Below are 23,102 nucleotides of genomic sequence, written 5' to 3'. Positions count from 1 at the left end.
TTCTTCCTGTGCACTCTGTGAACCCCAGCAACTGTGGGCCTCAGTTTCCTCAGCTGCAGAGGAGGGCTAACGGCCTCTGCCTAGCCTTCGTCTTCCCCAAGACACAGGATTTAAAAAACAACGAAGCAACGTAGCGAGAGGGCCGGGTGGACAATACGCATGTTAGAGGATTATTATTATTGCTGTTAACAGCCATAGACACCTTGGAGGCTGGAACGAGAGGCGGCTCTAGAGGCAGCTCCTGCCAGCCTGCAGATCAAACGGAAGATAGCGGGGCGCGGAGAGGAAGGCTGCTCCTGGAGGCCTCTGCCCGTGACATCTTTGTCTCCTTTTTCCCCTCGAGGCCTGCGGGCAATCTGGGAGGCTTTCAACACACACAGCGCTACCTGGTAGAATGACTTGTCATGCCGAGGCACCTGTCATCACCTCCGGGGAGACGGAGGCCAGAGGTGGGGAGAGCAGGAGGTGCACACGGCGGGGGGTGGGGTAGGGAGGATGGCCCCCCTCCCCCGCCCTCCGCGTCCCCTGAACTCCTCCCTCCCAGGACACTCCTCTGCTCGCTTGTCAGCGTCCGGAGCTCTGGAGGTACAGGTGGACCTGGGCCACACTGGCCACCTCTGCTTCCCACCCATAACCTGGCTCTCTTGGCATCGGAGGTGAAGTCAACCCCCTTCTTGTCCTGAAATCGATGCCTTTAACGGAAACGGGGGTCATGAACGTAAACCCAACGGCCTTGTGAGACAAGGCAAGTGGCCGTAAACGTGAATGCACAAGTATGAAAGTCAAAAAGGGGACAGCCTCGCAAAAGGGATCTCAGGTCCTTCTAGTGGTTTCCTCATTGGGCCGTGGAGTGCCCTGAGACAACAGATGCCATCAGTGCCCCGGAAGCATCGGGCGGGCGTCTGGTCCAGGCACGGAGTGTTCACGTTCGTGAGGCAATGGACTCTGGTTCAATGCGAGCCTCGAGCCGTGGGGCCATTTTGCAGATGAAGCAGCCAAGGCTGAGAGACAGGTTAAGTGACTTCCTCAAGGTTCCGGCCAGGAAGAGGCACGACGGGGGGCCAGAGTGGGTCTGTGGACTCCAGGCCCAACGTGTTTGGTGTCCCCGACAGCAGACGGCATTTAGCCCAGCGCTCGACACAGACGTGACCAAGGGGGAGCTTTTGAATGAGCGAGGCAGCCTCAGGGAGGGGGCGGTGCCTCGGCTTGGAAACTAGATGCAACTGTTCTAGAATGTTTGCTTGGATCGGTGGTCCCCCAACGGCGCTCATAACCCCGCCCCTCTCCTCTGGTTGAGGAGCTGAGCTCAGGGGCCTTCAGTTTTTCTACTTTTCCTTTACCCAAGGCAGATCCCTCTCATGACATGATTTGGAGTAAGATTTCGCTAGAGAAAGAAGGAGAAACAAAGATTCCTTTGCTAAAAACAGGTTAAAGAATTCTGTTTCAGGTGGCCTTCAAGGTCTTCCCCAAACCCCATTGTCTGTGATTTTATGATCTGAGCATGGGCTCCACCACCCCCTGGCCACACGGGGGTGGATAAGCGGGTCAACCCCCTGAATCTTAGCGTCTTCATCTTTCAACTGGGCACCAGGAGAGAGACACTGCTGAGTGACCAAGTTTGTCACGTGGAGGAAGCGTGCGGACGGGCCCCGAGAAGAGCCCAGGACGGGAGAGAGGCGAAGTTGTGCAATCATCCAACATTTCTGGAGTGGCGGCTCTGGGCTGCACGCTGGATAAGTGCTGGAGATACAAAGAGCCACCAGGCGCAGAGGGTAGTAGGAAGCAGATAAACAAACGTGGACGCACAGTCTCCTGGGAGATAGGTAAATAAGCAGGCCGTTTCAACGCCAAAGGGATGTGTGCCGCGAGGTAAGCACGGGGAAGGGTCATCCGGCCCAGCTCAGCCCGAGGATGGAGGTGACAGGAAGGGGGTGGGGTGGCAGGAGTGACATCTAGCATGAGTCTCCAAGCGGAAGCAAAGCCTGATAGCGATACTGGGTGCCCACGTCCGTGCTTCATTCACACAGGAGTTTAGTCACAAAGCGTTAAGGCTTCCGAGGTTCCTCTTCTCCTTTCCGCAAGGATCTTACAGAGACCAAGTGTGAAGAATACCACTGGGCCAATGGTACAAACTCTGAGGAGTTTGCTCCCCCTTTTTTCTTGCAAAAAAAAAAATATATTTTGCTAGATATATGTGCTAGGCCCTGTCCTCTTGAGTAAAACTCAACCTACTTTCAGAACCGTCATCCGTGAGAGCCCAAGGGGGCCCTCTGAGTATCTCTTGTCCAATGACATGTTTGTACAATGAAAAAGCTGGAATCCGGAGAGGTGAGGTGTCTTCACCGCGGCCTGGAGGTACAGGAGTCAAGTTTAGATCTGGGGTTCCTCGGGTACCCCAAGCTCTGAGGACTCCGGAACGGGAGCGGCCGTGTGTGTAGGAAACACGCCAGGTTGCAGTCCGAGGGCCAGAGGTGGGGCTCACCCCTGCCTTTACCCCACAAAGGTTGAGTGTGTACATCAACTACAGCGATGGGCTGGGGTATGAAATGAACTGCTCTCCTTGCTTTAAAGAGCTCATAGGACAAAGATACCTCAAGTGTCAGTTAAAATGCATGATGCCAAGTGCCAACGGAGAAAGGCACCCGTGCCTTACGAGCAGTATTTGCATATGATGCGTTGGAAGACGTGAGCTCTGAAGCCACGCACACCTGGGTTCCAGTTCAAACTCTGCCCCTCACTGTGTGATCTTGGGCAAGTTAGTTAACCTTTCCGAGCCTCAGTTTCTCCGTCTGGAAAATGGGGAGAATAATCCCCCACCTGTGGGCACTCGTGAATAAAGAGTTTAACGCTGAGATACTGATGGTACAGGGCCTGGACCACTAAGCAGAGACCATCACCAATGGTAAGAACTGGGGCAAAACAGTCAACTTCTCCAAGCCTCCAGGAGCATTGATCGTCCTCATCTGTGCGAGAGGTGATGGAAGTGAAGTGTGCTTTGTACCACGGTGACATGTGAGAAAAATGGCAGTTATCTCTCTGGGGATTCTTAGCCAGTCCCAATTAGGATGAAGACACGGGAGCACGGTGGTTTGTCAAATGCCGGTGAGCGGCTGTGGGTCAGAAGCCCGGGCGGCCTCCCATGCCCCTTGCCCACTGCCCTCGAGAGCCTTCAGACGTTTTCCTCCTGTCATCTGCAACCTAAATGTTTTCTGGACCGGGACCTGTAGGTCTTGGGCTTTGTTTCTTTGTCGATCAGCAAAGTCCTGCAGGGAGGGGGCCTGGCCATCAGGCCTGAGAAAGAAGTCAGGCGTGCTTGGAATGCAATTGCAAAAGAGGTTACGAGAGCCTGGCGAGAATGCTGAAATCAAGTGATGTCGGGAGGTTTTGTTATTTTTGAAAAAATGACTCATTCTGAGAAACCCTAACGGGCCTCACAGAACGTTCACCTAGTTGCCTGTATGTATAACCCAGAACCCACTGCAGAGAAAAACAAACCCTGTTGTCACAGCTGAAGGAGGGGGTGGCGAGGCTGGCGGGGGAGACAGGGATGATGATTTGATGGAGGAGAGCTTCAAGATAATTCCTGCTCTCTGAGCGGACCGCTTTAATTTCCCAGTCCCTTTCTCCAACCACCACGGAAACATCCCCTTGGAGGTAACGATGTGTCCTTTGGATTGACCCGAGCTGGCCAGAGAGGAGGCGGGGTTATTTCCATTCCACGTGCAGGGCAAATAGGTGTCCAGAGAGTATTAAGCTATTGCCCCAAGAGGAAAGAGGAAAGGGAAGGCTAAGGAAGTGGGGGGAAGAGAGAGGGAGAGAGAGGGAAAGAAGAAAAAGGAGAAGGAGGAAGACGGAACAGGAGAAGAAGAGCAGAGCAGAGAAGCTCCATGAGTGAGAACCCAAATGAGAGCCGTTCTTGTCTGGAGAAGCACCGAGAAGGGCGGCTTTCAGTGCGGGCACGAGTTGGCCTCCTCACGGTGGGATGCCCTTAGCCAAATGTAGGACTTTGTTTTTTTTAATTTTTAAATGTTTACTTATTTTTGAACTAGAGAGCTGCGTGAGCAAGGGAGGGGCAGAGAGAGAGGGGGACAGAGGATCCAGTGGGCTCTGTGCTGACAGCAGCGAGCCTGACGTGGGGCTCAAACCCACGAACCTCGAGATCGTGAGCCGAAGTCGGTCCGTCAACAAACTGAGCCACCCAGGTGCCCCCAATGACTCTGGGGAAACAGGTTCCTTCACCAAGTCTCCAAAAGGGATGGGGGAGTAGAAGAGATTGAGAACTTCTAAAATTTAGTAGGCATGAGAATATTCTGGAAAACCTATTACAATACAGATTGCTGGGCCCCCTCCCAGAAATTCTGATTCTGAAGGTCTGGGGAGGGGCCGGGGAATCTGCATTTCTAACAAGCTCTCAGGTGAGGCTGCTTTTGCTGCCACGGACCCCAGCGTCCCGGGGCTGGCTGAACTTGAATGTCCCTGCTGTTTCTGCTGTCAGGGAGTCAAGAAAACTCAACAACTCCCGGTCGTGGAGAGCTGTGCCGGGAGGCTGGGAATATAAAAATGAACAAGACAGGGTTTCTGCCTTTTGGGTCCAGCAGCCCAGGTGAGGGAATGGACAATGCGAGGAATTTCATTACCACACAGGGACACACAGGGAGCCCGCGGAGGCGGGAGCGGGCAGCTATCTGTGGGGAAGTCAGGCAGGGCTTCAAGGAGGAGGCTGCTGGGTGAGCTCCTGGGCCTAAGTTGTCACCAACCAGGAGGTCATGTTAGGGAATGACCTCTGGGCAGAGGCCAGTGCAGGCTGTTTGGGATAGTCCACAGAGAAAGCTTTGGCTCAGTGCTCACTGAGGCAGTATGAGTGCTGCTCAGAGTGTTATCCCAGCTCTGCCATCCAGGAGCTTGCCAAACATAGCTACAGCTTTTCCTCATCTCTCCAGAGGGCCCTGGGGAAGCCAGGGGAGGGAGCTCCGGTGGCCAGCATCCCTGGGGACCACAGTCAAGTACACACACACACACACACACACACACACGATATTATACATACGTGCAGCACACACATATGTACACACACATGCACACAGATGAGCCTCATTATTTGCCTACTGGCTAATATTTGCTTGCAACCCCCAAATCGATACTCATGGCCCTTTTAGCCATTCAAGGACGTGTGCAGAGCGGTGACAAAATTCGATTCACCTGACACATTCCATACGGGATGATGCTCTGACTTCTTGTTTCAGCCCTTGTCCTGTAAACAAGGGTCCTTTTTATAGCTTATGAGTACCATGTTTTGACCATCTTGGTGCTGTGTGTGTGTGTGTGTGTGATTTTGCTGTTTAAAATGGCCCCCAAGCCAGTGCCGTAGTGCTGTCTAGAGTTCCTAAGCACAGAGGCTCCTGCCTTCTGGAGAAAACAGGTGTGTTAGAAAAGCCTCATTCAGACCATGAACTCTAGTGCTGTTGGCTCTGACTTCAATGCTAATGAATCAGCAGAATATATTAAATAAGGTGCCTTTGAACAGAAACACACACGAAACAAGGTTATGTCCTCATGGGTTGATGAAAATGTTGTGGCCAGAGGCCCCTAAGAACCTAACCTTTCATTTCCCCTAGGAGCAGTGATATGGCACTCACTAATTCAGTGTTCATGGGAACTTTATAGAACTTAATTACCATGAATAATGAGAATTGATGTGTGTGTGTGTGTGTGTGTGTGTGCGCGTGCTTGTGTATAACATTAAGCCCCTGCCAAATATTTCTGTGGCTCAATATTACAAGTTAATATATTTAACAAGATAATTCAGAGTTGCAGCAAGGGCTTAATAAAGTCCAAGCCCACATAGGTAGACTCCGGGAGTTTTCCTACTAATCCCATGTGGTAGCAGTCCTTATCCAATTTAACCATTTCTTCTTCTGCGGAGATGCGAGCAAACGGCGTTTTTCTCTGCGTCCTGAAGTGGCTTCCACACGCACTTGAAGTCACAACGTCTCACCAACTTGGTTTAGGTACAGATGTACACCTGCGGAAACTTCGTGCCGCAGCGTAGCTGAGCGTGACTTTGGTACGGATGACAGGGCGATTTTAAATTGGAGATTATTTTGGCTTCGTCACTATGATTCTGCCGCCAGTTTGGATGTGTGTTCTTTCCGACACCATTGAGCAATTCTCTGCGACACCAGGGTGTCCTGTAATCTAAATTCTGACACTACTGTTTGAGGTTGCCTCAGACCCCACAGACTGAAGGCTCAGTCCCACAAGACTGTCCCCACTTCGGACGCCGGGGACAAGTGCAGGTTGTCACCTATGCTTCTGACCGATGGGCCCTAAATCAGAGATTCCCATAATCCCCTCCGTGGGTTCAATGAATTTGCTAGAGCGGCTCACACAGCTCAGGGACCCAGGTTGTTTGTTGGATTGCTGGTTTATTACAAAGGATATTGAAGGATATGAATTAACAGCCAGATGACGAAATACATAGGGCGAGGTTCCAAATGCAGGAAATTCTGTCCCCATGGAGTTTGGGGGCCAGCAATGTGTCAGGTGCTCCGGTCCACTGACCTGGAAGCTCTCCCAAGCCCCTCTTTTTTGGGTTTTAAGAAGGTTTCATGATACAGGCGCGACTGATTCGATCACTGGCCATTGGCCACAGAACTCAACCCCCAGCCCCCTCTCCTTTCTGGAGGTCAGAGGGTAGAGTTCAAGTTTCCTCAGCCTTAGGTGACTTAGGGGCTTTCCAGAAGTTACCTCATTGAACATAACAAAAGACACCTCCATTACTCTCTATGTTTAGGAAATTCCAAGGGTTTTAGGACATCTGTGCCATGAACAGGGATGGAGACCAAAGTATCTATTTTTTTCTTACAAATCGAAATCACATCTGTGAATCCTGCATTTGGCAGACTGGTTCAATTTTTGCCACGGAAGGGGAGACAGCACTTAGGCTTAAGGTCCTCTGGGAGCCGATTCGAGGGCAGGGAACTAGGACGCAGTGACCGGCCTTGCTGAAGCAGCTGGGGACCAAGCTAGGCCTTGAGCCTCTGCAGCCTAAGGCAGCAGTCGCACTCCCCATGCCTTGGCCACCCTGCCTCTCACCTCCAGGACCGGCCCTCAGCCCTGTCCCCTCGGCCACCTCAGACCTTTCTGGCTTGTTTCGGAGACATGTGCTGAGAACAGACAAAGCCCTGTCAGGCCTTCGTGGGGTTGGGCTTGCACGTGATTTCCCTGGGAAGCAGGGCCGGAGGGCGGGGGGAGGGGGCTCCGCAGGCTTCCTGGACTGTGAAATCTCTGCCTCCTGAGGGCGGACCATGCTGGAGGGAGGCTCTGGGTGCTCCTGGGCCTCTGACTCCTCCCCGTGGGTCCTTGCTGGCCAGCAGAGCGAGAGGAAGCACTGAGGCTGAAGGAGCGAGGCGGCTGGCTGCCATCCCACATAAACACGCTCCGTCACTGTAAATTATTTACGCACCATATGGAGGCTGGACAGGCTCCTTGATGGGGTGCGTTAATTAGAAGCCTGAGGATCCTGCCTTGGCCCAGATTCCTGGGGGCCGGCGGTGGGGGGTACAGAGGAATGGAGGGGGGCTTCCTCCTTTTGCTCGGTATTGCCCTGATTAGAAACGTCAGTGATTCCGGCTTTTCCAGGAGCAAGTCTGAATGCCTCCGCTCGGCATTCAAGGCCTCTTTCCATCCACGGCTCTCGCGCCTGCCCTCTGCTTCTGGCGCGACAATTTTCACCGTTCTCTGCAAATGACCACACCATTCCCACCTTAGACCTCACATCGTGTGCCCTCTCCCCTGGAAACCCTTCCCTTTCTCAGCACCCTTTAAATCACAGACCCTTTAAATGTCATGGCTTCTGGTGTGAACCCAGACACCGGCTGCGTCCCTTGCTGGGGGATCTTGGTTCCTTAAGCAGAACCGGGAACCTAGGGTGTCTCCCCAAAGCTCTGGGCGGGGGGAGGGTCGAATATATGCCAGCTTTAAGTAGTGCTTGGCACCCACACATCCCACAGACATTGGTCTTCTTTATTGTTATTAACACAGCACTGATTTCCCTCGGCTGTAATCCCTTCTTTTGAAAACCTCACTCTTTCGAGACTCTGAGTGCTGGGGCTTGGTCTTGCTCATCGCTGACCCTCTGCTTCCGGCCCTGTGCCTGGTGCTTATTGGTGTCACACAAGGAGCATCTATTCACTAGAAGCCCACACGTGTGGGATTCAGCGTTCACTGAGGGCTTACTACCTGCTGGGCTGTGTCCTCAGCCCGTCACACGAGTTAACTCACTGAATGCGACGGCCTTACGTTATAGCTGTTATCGGTATTCTCATTTAACAGATTAGGAAACTGAGGCACAGAGGGGCGAAATAACTTGTGCAAGGTTACACAGGAGTCCCGGAGGTGAGATCTGAACCCAGAGAGGTTCCAACCTCCGTCGTTCCAGTGCCCCTCACAGTTCGACACACCAGTGATACAGAATGGGGGTTCAGCGGTCGGTGCCTGGCACAGAGTAGGTGTTTAGTGCGTGTTGAATAAATGTTTGGAGCCTCTGTATGTGGACTGCCCAGATGAGAGGCAGGCAAGCCACGCAGGTCAGCTACTCAAAAAGGGTAAAATTTCCCATTTGTTAAATTTATCTCTAGAAAATGTGTTTTTTTCGGAGTCTCCGGTCCTGTGTGTCTTTTTTCCAGGTGGCCTGCTCTACACCCAGCTCTTGACTTTCCAGAGAGGAGGAACGGCCTGTGTTTTCCAGACAGGCTCTGTGTCACCCCCTCATCGCCATCTTTTCTTTGGGCTGTCTCTTCCCTCTTTCTAGAACGTTCCTTCTCCCTCTCTTCTGCACCTGCCCCACCGCCACTGTGATCCCATCTGGAAAACTCCTCTCCCGTCCTTCAAGGTCCAGTTCACACCCACTGTCCCCCGGGGAATCTTGCCCAGCCTTCTCCCCACTCCTTGGCTGTCCCAAACTGAACACACATCTGAATTATACGTACGTGACAAAGCAGTGCCTGGCATGGGCTTTAGCACCAGGCACCTGGCTTTCACCTGTGCACCTCTCCCTGCCAGAACCTTAGTTTCTCCATCTGTGAAATGGTGCAGTCATAGCCCCAACCTCGCTGGGTTTTGTGAGGCGTTCGTGGAAGAGTATATATACAGCACTTAGCCATGAGATATGAACACAGTACGGGCCCCTGTACCGTTAGTCTTTCAGAAGGAGCCCCCTAGACCCGGGATTGCCCGACCTGCATCCTCCGTCTCCAGTGCTCACTCTGGTGCCTGGCACACAGCAGTTGCTCAGTAAATGAAAATGCAATTCGAGTTCAACACAGGAAGCATTTTCTGAGCACCCACCGCGTACCAAGTGCGAGATAGGCAAAGATGGGCGGCAGCTGAAAGTCAGGATGCATGCGCACAGACAGAGCCCGTGAGACACTTGGAATGAAGACCGATGTGCCACTTCTATCGGTTCATTTGTTCATTAAGGCATTTGCTGTGTCAGGCTCTGGGGAGACAGAGGTCAGTAAAATGCATGCCTGGTCCTCAAAGAGACGTGACTGGGTACATAAAATATACAACGGGGCAAATGACTGCTGTCCCAGAGTGTGCCTTGGGGCTCTGAGGACAGAGCCACTGGATTGCGGGGCAGTTTGTAAGGGACGGGGGAGGAGAAGCTGAATGAGAGGGGAAGTGCCTTTGCACTTGCTGGTTCTTTCCCCCGGGACGCCTTTTCTCTCACCCTTCCTGTCTCAGATGGCATGTCCTCTCGTCCAGCAGCCCTTTAGGAAAGCTGCCTCCTCATTGCTCTGACACTGCACTCTTGTTTATTTCTTGTCAAGCACTGACCATGGTCCCCAGTGAATGAAAGCAGGCAAGGAAAAGGAACTAACATTTTGGGGAATATCTACTATGTGCCAGACACAGTGCTCTTTAATTGACAAATGCTATTGAATTAATTTCCCCAACATTCCAGGCACGGTGGTATAATTATCCTCATTTTGCAGACTTTGAGAGGGGCCCCAAGAAGGCAAATGCCTTTGCTCAAGGTCACCGGCCGGATGTAGCAGCACTGGACTTGGAATCCAGGGCCAGCTGCCTCCCCACACCCATGGTGCTTTCATGGCACCGGGAGAGGCCAAGTGCAAGAAAGGAAATGGAATGACTCGTTTACTGCTTCAGGCATTTTCAGCAACCAGTTAGTGATTTCCCTAATTCCCAGTCTGCTGTTAATACAGAAACTTGGCAGCTGGGAACCGGGCTGCAGAAAAACAGGTTTCCTTCTTGACTCAGCAGCGCCACCTTCCGGTAGTGAGGGAACACTGCAGAAGTGACCAGGAGCCAGAGCGCTCCTCTCTGTGGGAGGGGATCCTGAAGGGGCTGACACAGCCCCCCAAGCCCTTATTAACGGGTGAGGGTGAGAAAGGAGCTCACTCCAAGTTACAACACAGGCTTGGGTCTGTATCTCTTCTGATTCCCAGTTCGGTACCCTTTCCCCACCCACTCCTCCTTTCTCTCCCCTTGTACCATTCAATGAGCATTAATCTAGCACCTACTGTGTCTTGGGCATATTTCTTCCTGTGGGTTATAAATATTAGTAGCTAAAATTGGCATTTGGGATCATCGTTGTATTCCTTAATCACCCTTAGCAACATACTGCATCATTGCAACTAAGATGTGTTGACCGTTGGGGCACCTGGGTGGCTAAGTCGGTCAATTCTCTGACTCTTGATCTCAGCTCAGGTCTCGATCTCAGGGTCTTGATCTCAGGGTCTTGAGTTCAAGCCCCACGTTGGGTTCCACGTTGAGTGTGAAACTTACTGAAAAAAAAAAAAAAAGATGTATTGACCATTACTATGTACCAGGCCCTATGCTAAGGCGTTATCTCAGTTGACCCTTACAGATGGAGAAATTAAGGCTTAGGGAGGTTTGGGAATGTGCCTGGCATAGCTTAGTAAGTTACGGAGTTGGGATTCCAACCCAGATCCTTCTGAACCCAGAGCCAGAGATCTCAGTCACTATGTCATATTTATTCTTTAAAGTGTCTAAGGTTAGTTCGAGGAGTATCAATACTCTAATAAGGATTTTGTTCCTATTTCAAATAATTATTATTATTTTTTTGTCTAAGAGTGGTGCTCTCTTCTCAAATCCATTACTTCCAAAAAAATTTTTTTAAGTTTATTTCTTTATTTTGAGAGAGTGAGCAAGGGGGGGCAGAGAGAGAGGGAGAGAGAGAATCCGAAGCAGGCTCCGCCCTGTCAGCACGGAGCCCAATGAGGGGCTGGAACTCATGAACCGTGAGATCATGACCTGAGCCGAAACCAAGAGTCAGACCCTTAACCAACTGAGCCACCCAGGTGCCCCTCAAATTCATTGCTTCTTAAATCCCTGGGGGTTCATACTGAGGTTCTACTCTGTACCGGGCACTGTTCTAGGTGCCGGGGACATAGAGGTGACTGGAACTCAGCTAACTGCTCATGGCTTTGTGGGTGTCAGCCTCAGTCCAAGGCGATCGGCAAGCTATGTTCTCATGGAAGCATTGCACAACTCCTGGGGGCGCCATTCACACTGCAACTGATGGAAAATGGCCCCTTTTGAGTTGTGCGGGGCACTGCGCGGGTGGCCATAAATGGTGGCCCTGACCTAGTGAGATGGGAACGAGGGGCAGGGGCAAGGGGTGAAGGATGGGGAACAATCACTTCCACCGCTGCGCAGAGAGGAAGCTTCACAGTAAAGGGCACTGGCATGTGAATGCTCTCAAAGCTGCACAGACTCTGATTTCCTGTCCTCCTCAACTGGGAGGTGTCAAGGTTTGAGGAAATATATCGCTGTGTGTCAACCAGCTGAGCAGAAAATGGATTCGGTTTCCATTTCTCCAATTAGCCGCCAAGTTGCATTTCATTTTAAGTTCCCAGGAATTTTGCCCTTGTTCTAATTTTTGGCCGGACGGCTAGTTTCTCTCTTTTGGGTGGTTGGTTCCTGGAACTGGAGCTCACCAGCTGCAGGTGGCATGTGTAAAACCAGAAGATCAAGTGTAGGCAACCTGACAACCGTTCGAGAAAATCTCTGCCCAACCACAGGGTAGTGAACTCACTGCAGCCCCTGGGAGTGGAGTCCTCATGTCCCGGAAGAGAACACGCTCATCTCTCCAGCTTTCCTTAACACCCTCACCAGCTAAGAGCACTTCCTGTGCTTTTGTGCCCGTTGGCTTTAACTTCTAGTATGAAAACAAAAGGAGTTTTTTTCCCCCCTCGGGGAAGACACGGCTGTGGGTGAGAATCGCAGGACTGGGTTGGCACCACGGGCGCAAAGCTGTAGGGGACAAAAAAGAAAAAAAGATGCGCTTTCAGTCCTCCAGAAGCTTCTGTCTGGTTGTCGCACTGGGTGTTGAGGCACCCGGTCCGGGAAAAGGACCAGGTGGTGAAGGAGGTCCTCGTCACCAGACAGAAGGCAAGGAGCTCCCCAGCTCCCCGTCACCACATCCCCTTAATGGAGAGCAAGTAGAAACCTCAGCCCGTGTGCCAGAGGGAGGAGGTGAGGGAGAGGGCTCTCCGTTGCCCTGGGAGAAAGATACGATCAGCTTTTGGATTTCTCATTAAATCAGAGCAGGAAGGTTCCTTTACTTTCCCACGTTGTGGGCTGAATAGGTATTCGATAGCCGGTCTGGGACCATAATCAGCCAAGATAACCTTGTTTCTACGGGGAAATGAATTCCCTGGTCTGCGCAACTGTCTTGGAAATCAGCTATTGGAACACATCCCTTCGTCGTGCTGAAGTGCCTCTGCTATTCATGACTGTAAAAGTCATGTTGTGGAAGGAGCTGTAAATTCAGATGTTGGGGTTCCAGGCTACTCCACGCTGGCTGTGTCGTGCTCTGGGGCAAATCACACCATTTTCTGCCTTGGGGTCTTTCCCGTAGAATGAGGGCTTGGACCGGATGAATTCCCATGCTCTTTCGGGGTCTAAGGCCTGGGGATTTTGAGTCTCTTCACCATGGTACTCTCAACTCTATTCCTATTATTGCCTTTCTCGCTAAATAGAAGACTTCTTTGGCCCAGGGCGTGTTGGCTCCAGATCTGCTTGTCACTCTCATGTCAGTTGGTTTCTGGCTTGGTCCAGCCAATGGGGGACAGTGGAGCATTATTAAAAGGCCATGGTCAGGGTATTTCTCCTCCCCTCTGCTTCAGAGTTTGGATTTCATCCTTGACTCTGGATCCCACCAGGGTTATAGGGTGATCTCAGGATTTGGTTTCCTATGACCCTCTGCCTTCTCCTCTGTCCCTCCAGCTAAGGGGCATGCCTTCCTGCCATAATTAATTTCTGGGTTGCCTCATTGTTTCCTGGTGGGTTTTTCAGCCCTTCCATCCCATGTAACTCATTCCCCATAGTTTCCTCTTGTTCCAAACACGTAGAGTGGTTTCTGTTTACTTGGTTGGACTTTGACCTGAGACATTCAAACTTTTGTTGGTTTTACCTTATAACAGCCAGCAATAAAGATGATAATGATAATGTTGATGATTATAACCCCTTACTTGGTATATAACCTCACATATTACAAAGCTTTCACTCGGGTTCTGTAATTTTAGTCTCATAATAACAGTGTGACGTAAGAAAGGCATTTATCATTAATTCCACTTTACAGAAGAAGAGGAAATGATCTCACTGAGTCACACAGCTGGTAGGTTTGGGGACAGCTGGAACTAAAACCTGAGGTCTTGGTGTCTCATCTAATTCCCTACCCGCCCCACCCCCCATTGTCCTACTTTTCATCATTATCCCACCTACCCCACTGGAATGGGGTCTTAATGGTATTCCTTTAGGATGGCATTTTCTGAACGTGAGGTACAAAGCGTCAGTTGAGGGTGTATTAGTTATGTATCACTGTGTAACAAATTACCCCACACTTAATGGTTTAAAACCGTATCATTTATTGTTTTGGAAATGGTTCACATATGCTTTAATGCTTTCCTCTATCCCACATTTTTTGAGTTGATGGTTCACCCAGAGCTTGAGGAGGGGGTTCAGCCTGAGGGGGCTTTGAGTTGGGCTTTTCATCAATTCGAGCTGGAGTCTGGCTGCGATGTGATGAGGTGGGACGTGGTGGGCTGATGTTTGTCCTGGGCAACCCTGAACACACAGGCTTCTGCCCTCATCAGACCCTGAAGAAAAAGCGGCCTCTAGCCAAGGGACAAGGCCACGGGGGTGAAGCATAAGCTTATTTGTATTAAAATCATTAAACGGGGAGACCCCGGTGTGTTTCTCTCCATCTGTATTCTTCACTGAGTGTTTAGTGTAAAACATCACGCCAGAAGGCAAAGTGGATCCTGCCACTGTGGGACTTACAACACCATCACAAAGAAAAATGTTTTCGGGCACGTGGGTGGCTTGGTCGGTTAAGTGGCCGATGGCTCAGGTCACGTTCTCACGGTTCATGAGTTCGAGCCCCGTGTCGGGCTCTGTGCTGACAGCTCAGGGCCTGGAACCTGCTTCGGATTCTGTGTCTCCCTCTCTCTCTCTGCCTTTCCCGCACTCGCACTCTGTGTCTCTCGAAAACAAGTAAGTGTTTAAAAAAAAAAAAGAAAGAAAAATGTTTTATATTCCTGAGCCCCCAGAGACCCCAGCCTTTGGGGAGGGTCAGGGTCTCCACAGCATCACAGTCTCTGTGTTTTCAACCATCAATAAATATTTATATTTACCTTATGCTCACCGTGTTCCAGTCTCTTACCCCACTGTCTAGGATTCCCTGCCAAGAACTTCACCTTGGTTATTTCTGGAGGTTCCAGGGGATGGCTCCTGGGTACACGTGAACTCCGTCCTTCTGGCTCCAGTGTTCTGTTTACTCTCCTTCTTCTCAGCTGTAGCGGTCTGCTCTGATGTCCACAGCCAAACTTTGGAGGTCCTTGTGTGGCTGCCGTGGCTGGTATCTGTGCTGGGGCCACTGTCTCTCTCCAGCATCCGTGTTCCATGCTGACCCAAGGAGAATGCCCATCTCTTTTTGCCTATTTGTTTACATGCACCCTAAGCAGGGCCACCCTGCTTCTCAGTAGCTCACGGAGATTTTAAGGAAATAATTCGTTTCTTTGTTTCTTCTGTTTCAGCCTCTCTCCTCACAGATTCTTATACAAGCTCCAAGGCAGGTATAAAGAGGCATATGGGAAAACTTCTGACCTCTGCACTCAAGTTGTCTCTCTGCTTTCCACCATGACCCCACCCACCCCACTGGAACAGGGTCTAACTCTGTCCCCTTAGAATTATGTTTTCTAAGTGTAGGGCACAAACCATTGTTTGAAGGTGTACTAGCTATCTATTGCTGTGTAACAAATTGCCCCAACACTGAGTGTCTTAAAACAGTATCATTTGGTATCCCAGAGTTTTCTGGGTCAACAATCCAGGAGAGGTGTCACTGAGTCCTCTGGCCCTGGGTCTCTCAGGTGACTGGAGTCATCTCAAGGCTCGACTGGGAAGGACTTGCTTTCTAGCTCACTATTGATGGATTCAGTTCCTTGTTGGCTCTTGTTCTAGGGGATTCAGTGCCCCAGAAGCTGCTGGCTGGAGGCACTCCTTGGTGCCTTGCCACATGGGACCTTCCACAGAGTATCTCACAACAAGACGCTGGCTTCCCCATAGCGAGCAAGTGAGACAGCAAGAGAAAACACACACACGTCAGAAATCAAAGTCTTTTGAAACCTTGTCTTGAAAGTGCCATCCATCATCTTTGCCCAAGTTTATTAATTAGAAACAAGTAACTAGATTTAGCCTGCACTCAGGAGGGCATTACACAAGGAATGAATAGCAGGAGATGAGAAGCCCTGGGGACCATCTCAGAGGCTGTGGGGCACGGACAGCAGGGGTGGGGCGAAAGTCATTTTGATGTTGAACAAATTAGGATCAAAAACAGTTAGTCATCAGCCACTTATTTTAAAGTGTAGTAGGAAAATGTTACTGGATGTTATTGCCAAAGAAGAGGCTAAGTAAAAAAAAAAAAAAAAAAGTGAGGGAATCAATTAAAAGAAAAAGAAAACTATGAAATGCAGGTGCTTTTCAAATGGGCTTGCCAGCAGGAACGGGGACTTGTTCCTAACCAATGAGATGTGGCAATGGTGATGGGATGTCACTCTCACAGTTAGGTCATATCATGTAAGACCCTGTCATATCAGAGACTCTCCCTGTGGGCTTGATGAAGTAGATAAGCCTGCATGGCAAGGAACTGAGGGTGGCCTCTAGGATCTCAGGACAGCCTCTGGCTGATAGCCAGAAAAAAGGCAGGACCCTAGTGAGAGAGCCACAAGGAAATGAATTCTACCAACAGCCTGAATGAGCTTGGAAATGGGATTCTTTCCCAGTTGAGTCTGCAGATGAGAACGTGGCCCAATGGACACCTGGACTGTAGCTTGGTGAGACCCTAAGCGGAGAACCCGGCTAAGCTATGGCTGAACTTCCGGCCCACAGAAACTGTGAGGACGTAAGTGTGTGTTGCTTTAAGCCTCTACGTTTGTGGTAACGTGTTGCACAGCAGTAGAAGAAAAATAAAAACGAATGCACCCACTCTGAGACATGTGTGAAAAGCTAGAAAACGTTTCAGGGCACAGCAAATTTAACTATCTAATTTTGTTTCAAATTGTCGTGAGGTTCCAAATATTCATGGAATCTTGAGAAGGACAGAGCCCTCAAAGCCAAATTTAACAAAGTCTTGGTGGAAAATAGAGCGATGTTAGCAGCATCTGTAGAGCTGAGTGAAGGGCGCCTTTCTTATGGGGATGATGTATGCAACCAGGAGCAGGTGGCTGATCAGGGGTCATTGAGAAGGCACCTGGCATCAACGAAGCGAAGACTTTCTGAGGCTTGTTCAGGAGAAGGACTAGCGAGTGGATTTGTATTTTCCTTTCAAGCTTGTGATCTGGAAGGAAAACGATGAAAGAGAGTGGTGGGAAGTTGATGTGGGTTGAGTCAAAGAGCGGCCGTCTTTTGGCCGTGGGAGGTCGAGTTCACTTGTGAGTGCTTCGCTCTGGCCGGCCACAGGCTCTGCAAGCATTCACGTCACATCCATGGCTGGGACTAGAACGACTAGAGAGTGGGGCCCTGACCTTCAGTCAACTAGTCGTTGGCATTAGAGGGGTCTGTTGAGATAGAGCACCACGTTGCAATCAGGAGTTTGAGTCTCAGACTTGCTCCGCAGCACATGTCAGTGGCAACGTCTATCTAACGTAGTACTCATAGTTACATAATTTGTGCATGTAAAGGCTGTTTTTGAATGAAGAATTTGTCTTCGTTTCGGTTCCGGAGCAGAGTCCAGGCAGGGATTTGGAGCCAGGGGTTAATTTGAAGGTGATCTGAGGAGGCTCATTTAGGGGTGAGTAAGTGAGCCAGGGAAGGAAGGAAGCCAACGAAGGTGCATGAGTGAGTCTTTTGCCACTGTGGGCACCTGCGACTCAGTTGTGCCAGGGACCCTTTAAGGGGCAGTATCGGCTTCCCTCAGAGTTTCCCCATTGAGGGGTGAGACAACTGGGGTATTTATTTACTAATTCTTGTCCGGTATTAGTTGAGGGTCGCTCATGGGAGCCGTATTCCCCGATCTGCCCTAAGAAAAGGGCCAAATGCACTCCTGTGGGAGAGAAAGAGCTTAGATCAAGGGAAATGAAGGTTTGGAGTAAGAAGGCAGAGGAGCGTATGGGAACTGTCACCAGCCGGCAGGTGACCTGTGGGATGGGCTGATGGGATGGGGGCAGGACGTTGGTGTGCGTGAAGCGTAACCATAACATCCAAAGGGGATAGCCACCAATAATAGGCCGCGCTTGTTTAAACACATTGGACAACCAAAGCTCATTGGGAGAGATAGTCTTCTGGGTCACAAGACACTATAAAACTCATTCAGACAAGGGTGCTGTGGAGCCAGGGGCCACAGATGCACATGCCACCTTGCATCATAGCACCAGCCGCAGGCCTCTCTTTGCGGCTCGCCTTTAACTGGTTGGATGCTGGGCCCGTTCATGGCCAGGCGACAATGGCAAGACCAAGGACGTACGGGGCAGAACTCCAGAGAGAATTCTGAAACCTTGACGAGCTAGACCCCATCTCTGTGAGTCTTAGAAGATTCTCGCCATAGCAAGTCTCTTTTGCGTTAAGAGTTATAAATCACCTCTCATGTAAAACATGGCAGGTAGTCGAGACTGTTCAGAGTACAAATGAACTTCTTTGGTCTGGAAGGGAGGGCATCGGCCCAATACTAAGATTTAGACTTAAGTTCTTACTATCCAGATGATGAACAGATAGAGAATGAATTACTTTTCAAACTCGGGTTACTCGTATGATCAGTGATGTTAGTAATCGCTAACACTCATTGAGTGATTACTCCGTGCTGGGCTCTGGGCTGCGTTGTTTACATGCCCCACCTCATCAAGTCCTCACAACTGCCCGGTTAGAGAGACATTCTGACATCTCCGATTTGTGTGGGAATGAGACTTGGGTTAAGCAACTTGCACAGATCCCGAGAATGGCACAAGCAGATCGGGGATTGGGAGCCGGGTGTGACCCTGGGAATTTGGGAAGAAGTTCCGTACGATGACTGCTAGGGTTGTGTGTGTTCTGTGAGCTGGTCTACATCTCTCACGGGCCAAGGAGTGACTGAGGTGTTTCGGTTAGATTGGGGTCCCGGGTTCTACAAAATGCTCATGTGAGAAGACCATCGAACATCAGACGTCGCACGCGGTGGATTCCAAACCGCTGTGTGTGCGTGGAAGTATCCGTGTGTGCCGAGTAGTTGGAACAGCATCCGTGGACCACCCCGTGCTCTGACATTCACCTGTGAGACATCCCAGAAACAGTCCGCCTGCCGTAGAATGGGAAGCTCTGCAGTGACAGTGTCCTGGGAGTCGGGGGACCAAGACGCTTATTTTGGGTTCCACCCATTCCTGGCTGTTTGACTTCAGGCAAGGGACTTAGTCACCAGGGAACCTACTTTTCTCATCTGTAAAATGAGGATAATGACTCCTGCCTTCCTCGCAGGGAGGGCAGGAAGCTTCCTGAGATCACCTCTCCAGAGCCTTTTGATCTGCGTGAAAAAAATCCTCCTTAATTGCCCAGCCAGGCACTCGAGCAGCTGGGCGAAAGTTTTACGACCCGAGATTCCCACAGCCCATAATCCACATGCTCCCAGAAGCCCTCTGAGGAGTTCAATGACAGATTCGGCTGGCAAGTGTTCTGCCGGGCCATCAGCAGAGATTTCTCAGAGACTTAGTCATATAATAGGCGGTTTCCCAGGGGCGTCCTTGCCAATGCTTCCACTTATTTGTGTCGTACTTCTTAAGAGTTCCTATGTGCACGCGGCAATTTCTCACCGCCCCCCGACTTGTCCGCACAGTCACCTCTGGCATCATGGACAGCTCTTGGCTACTTTAGCCTGGATATGTGCTCGGGCCTCTGGTTCAGGTTTGAAAAGCCTTCCTCAGGTGGGCGGTTTGTCTGCCTTCCCGTTTCTTGTCCGGACCATCACAAAAGCTTCTTAAAGAGCCTCCCCGTCCCCAGTCCTGCTCTTCTGTGTGTCTGCCCCATGCCATCTGGTCCGTGAGCCACACTAGTTCCCTCCTCAAAACCTATCAATGCTTCCCCATTTTCCACGCGATACAAACGCGACAAGTCAACCTGGCATTTAAAGTCCTGCCCGCTCCCTTGACTCAAAACTCGGCCCCAGATTTCCTTTCTGGCCTCATTTCTCATTTCTCATTCCTTCCCTGGTTGGCTCGTTTATTCAGTCAACCGTTCCACTTTATTTGCCTGTTGCCTCCTGTATGCCGGGGGCCGCGTTCTGCTCTGGGGAACAAAATAAGGCCCCTGTGCTCACTGAGCTCACAGCCTCATGGCACGTATAGACACACACATACTGGTGAGTGCCATGTGGGGTTCGATAAGCACCATCATATGGGAAATGGAGGGTCCACAAGAACCTGTTCAAGGGGAGCCTAACTCTCCCTGGGGTGAGGGTACCACATTGAGCCCTCAAGGATGAATAAGGGTGGCCTCTGGGAGTAGAAATATGTCTCACCAAGAATGACTTAGATGTGAAGGGCGGTGTGGGGATTTCGGGGGACTGACACCACAATGGCGGTTCATGGCTTGGCACGAAGCCCATTTCCTGTAGGTGCTTATAAGCGTCGTCCAGGGGACTGCATCTTACCCTGGAAGAAAAAAAAAACTAGCAGTAGGGAGGTGATGTGGTCACCACCCTCCTGACTCAGCAATCTTTCAAGTGCTCTCAGACTCCCAGGCCTTCACCAGGGCTAGTCTTTCTTCCTGATGCCCCTCCCTTCCCCTCCCTCCTCCCCCACCTCTCCTCCTGGTACCGTCCTACCCCTTTCATGGTTGCCATCTGTTTTCCGAAGACTTCCTGCATCCTGGGGTCCGAATTCATTGTTTCCTCCTTTGGCACCTAGAGTCCATTACTTGTATGTTGCCATTTTCACATTCTCCATTATAGATGTTTATGTTAGTTGCACCTGTTTGTCTCCCTCCCTGGACCAAAAGTTCCTTCAAGGTGTATTTCTCCTGCATTTCCCAGAGCGCTTAGCATACAGCGCTTTGAGCCAGGCCTCCGCCAAGCTCTAGTTCCATTGTTTGTTAGCAATGTGGTCTTGGACAAGTCACTTTATCTCTGAGACCTCGAGGTGTCTCATCTATAAAATGGGGTAATGATTTTTATTACATAGGATAATTGTGAGGATTAAGTAAAGTACCTAGTTAGCACTCAATAAACATTAGTCGCCTTCCTCCCGCCTCTGGTCCCTGGTTCAGAAAGATTGTTGCAACATCGTGGGAGAGCGTCAAGGGAGGGAGGAGGGCCTCGCTCTTCCCGTGGGTCCCGCGGACACACTGGGTGCACCTGAAAGATCTCACGGGCACTGGCTTGCGGAGCGGCCGGGCAGAGAGGCCGGATATCAGCACTGTTGCGCGAAGCCTTGGGCATCAGTGGTAGTCACTGCCACCCGTTCCCATATGGGCATTTTTGACAACTTCCAAGGAGTGCTCATCTTTAATGTAAACAGAAAGAAAACGCTGAAAATGATTTGCAAAAGCAAACTTTATAGTATGAGTCTCCTTGTCTAGGATAATACCCTAAACCAAGGTATGCTCGTAGGGAGAGGTAAACAGTCATCTGCCAGTGAGTCGTTTCCTTCCTGTCCCGGTCGCTGCTCAGTCTGTGTACAGAATCTGTGCTGTGAGATCATAAGGGTCATTGTCATGGCTGTGATCATCCTTGTCATCACCATCAACGGCAGCCTCCTCCTCCCTCCCCTCATCCACCCACAGCTGCATGTGGGCGGGAGGCAGGGCAAGGGGCAGGGTCCCCCCCTCCTCACCTCCCATGCCATTCTATATAGACCCCGTGGCCATACATAGCCTCGTGGGTCACCGCACTGCTTGTATACGTACTTGATCTTCCAGCAACCCCACGAGGTAGGTAAGGCAACTACCACCCTTTTAGTCGGCAAGGGGTTGGGGTGCAGAGGACCTGGGTGACTTGGTCAAGTCACAGCCCAGGCTGGGAGTGGAGGGGGATGTGTAGGGCTAGGGCTGAGACTCAGGTGGTTTGAAGCCTGCAGAGGGCTGTGTGAAACAGAGGACAGCCTTGTTTCTTGGCAAAATGTCACCGTGAGGTCTGAGGAATTTATAAAGCACGGGTGGAAGCTGGTCTCTTTTTCTACTTCCTTTTGGTCCTTGGAATACCTACTGTGTGCCCAGGACAGGCAAATGTTGGTTGCATAAATAGAGACTAAAGGAGCATGGGAAGGGGAGTAATGAGATTGCCCTTGGGTTTATGGGGCTGATGTGATTTCAGGAATATTCCACAGACGCTCCCTCCTGCCTTCCCGCCTTGGCACGCCGATGTGTGAAATTGCAGGAACATATATATTTGTCCTCTGTGGAAGCAGATTTTCATCTCTACTGCTTTACTCGCGTTGCCTCGTGGAAAAGGCAGAAATGTCATCGTACTGGGGATACAGGGAAGGAAGGACTGGTGTTCATTGGGTCACATTTGTCTATTGAGCAGCGTTAACATTCCAAGTCTGCGTGTTGTCTGCTCTCTTCTGGACTCACCTCGACTCTGACGTGGTTCCTTGCACTTTTACTTTTCATGCTTTAAACTGCCCTCTCTCTCCCTGCAGGTGTTTGGGGAAAAAGTTTTGGCCAAAGAACAGAAGTATTTCTCTCTATCGAGCCAGCCTCTTGATGAATTTAAAAAGCTAGTAAGACAGGTTGTGAAAGGTTTAGAATTCCAAGAGACGTATATCAGCAGGTGGAGTTTTCAACAAGACCCCTTCCATTTTCTACTCAAGATCATATTGGGATACAATCAGCCATCACCTGCATTGCATTGTCTGCTCTCTGCCGTGGAGATTTCTTTCCTGGGAGTGTTTCAAATGATTCTGGACAGTGAAGACCACTCCCCTCTCCCCTCTCTACTCTCACCCATCCCCACGAGGAGACTCCTTCATGGTCAAGGTCCTAAGACATAGTTTGGTCACTGCTTGCCTAGGGGCAAGGTGACCCGCTTTCCTCTTTTATACTTGAGACATTTATTCTTTGACAACAATGACATTTAATGGCTATGGCTTCTTTCACATTTGGGGCCCTGGGAGCACGGTTTCCTCTAATCTCTAATGGGTTTATTACAGAATCACAGGCATGGAAAAAAAAAAATCTCATGATTTACAGCAAGATACAGAGACTTTGAAGAATACCTCATCTTTCATTCCCTTCTCTTTGTTGTAACATCCGCAAATTATCTCTTGGGAAAGGAGGCGCGCCAGGCTTGAGTTACTGGGTTCTCCTAGAGTTTGTCAAATCCTTGTTTTTCTCAAGAGAAGGGTGGAAAGTCACATGGCAGGCGGCCATGGTGTTTAACCTTCAAGGCCAGAACTTCGAAGTCTGGGTACTTGTAGGGAGCTGCCTCAAGGTTAGCACTCTGACCGTGAGTGCTGTGTGGGCGGGGTCCCTTTGGTGCGAGGGAGGAAGTGCTGGGCTGTGGTGTTCAAGTCCAGCTGCGGCTCATAGTCACCCTGACCGCTTCAGTCAGAGTCCCTGGAGGTGGGCCCAGGCATTGGGATTTTTTTTTAAAT

This window comes from Lynx canadensis, chromosome F2 (genome assembly GCF_007474595.2).
Source record: "Lynx canadensis isolate LIC74 chromosome F2, mLynCan4.pri.v2, whole genome shotgun sequence".
Taxonomy (NCBI): domain Eukaryota; kingdom Metazoa; phylum Chordata; class Mammalia; order Carnivora; family Felidae; genus Lynx; species Lynx canadensis.
The sequence above is the reverse complement of the archived record's forward strand: the minus strand, read 5'-3'. Positions refer to the sequence as shown.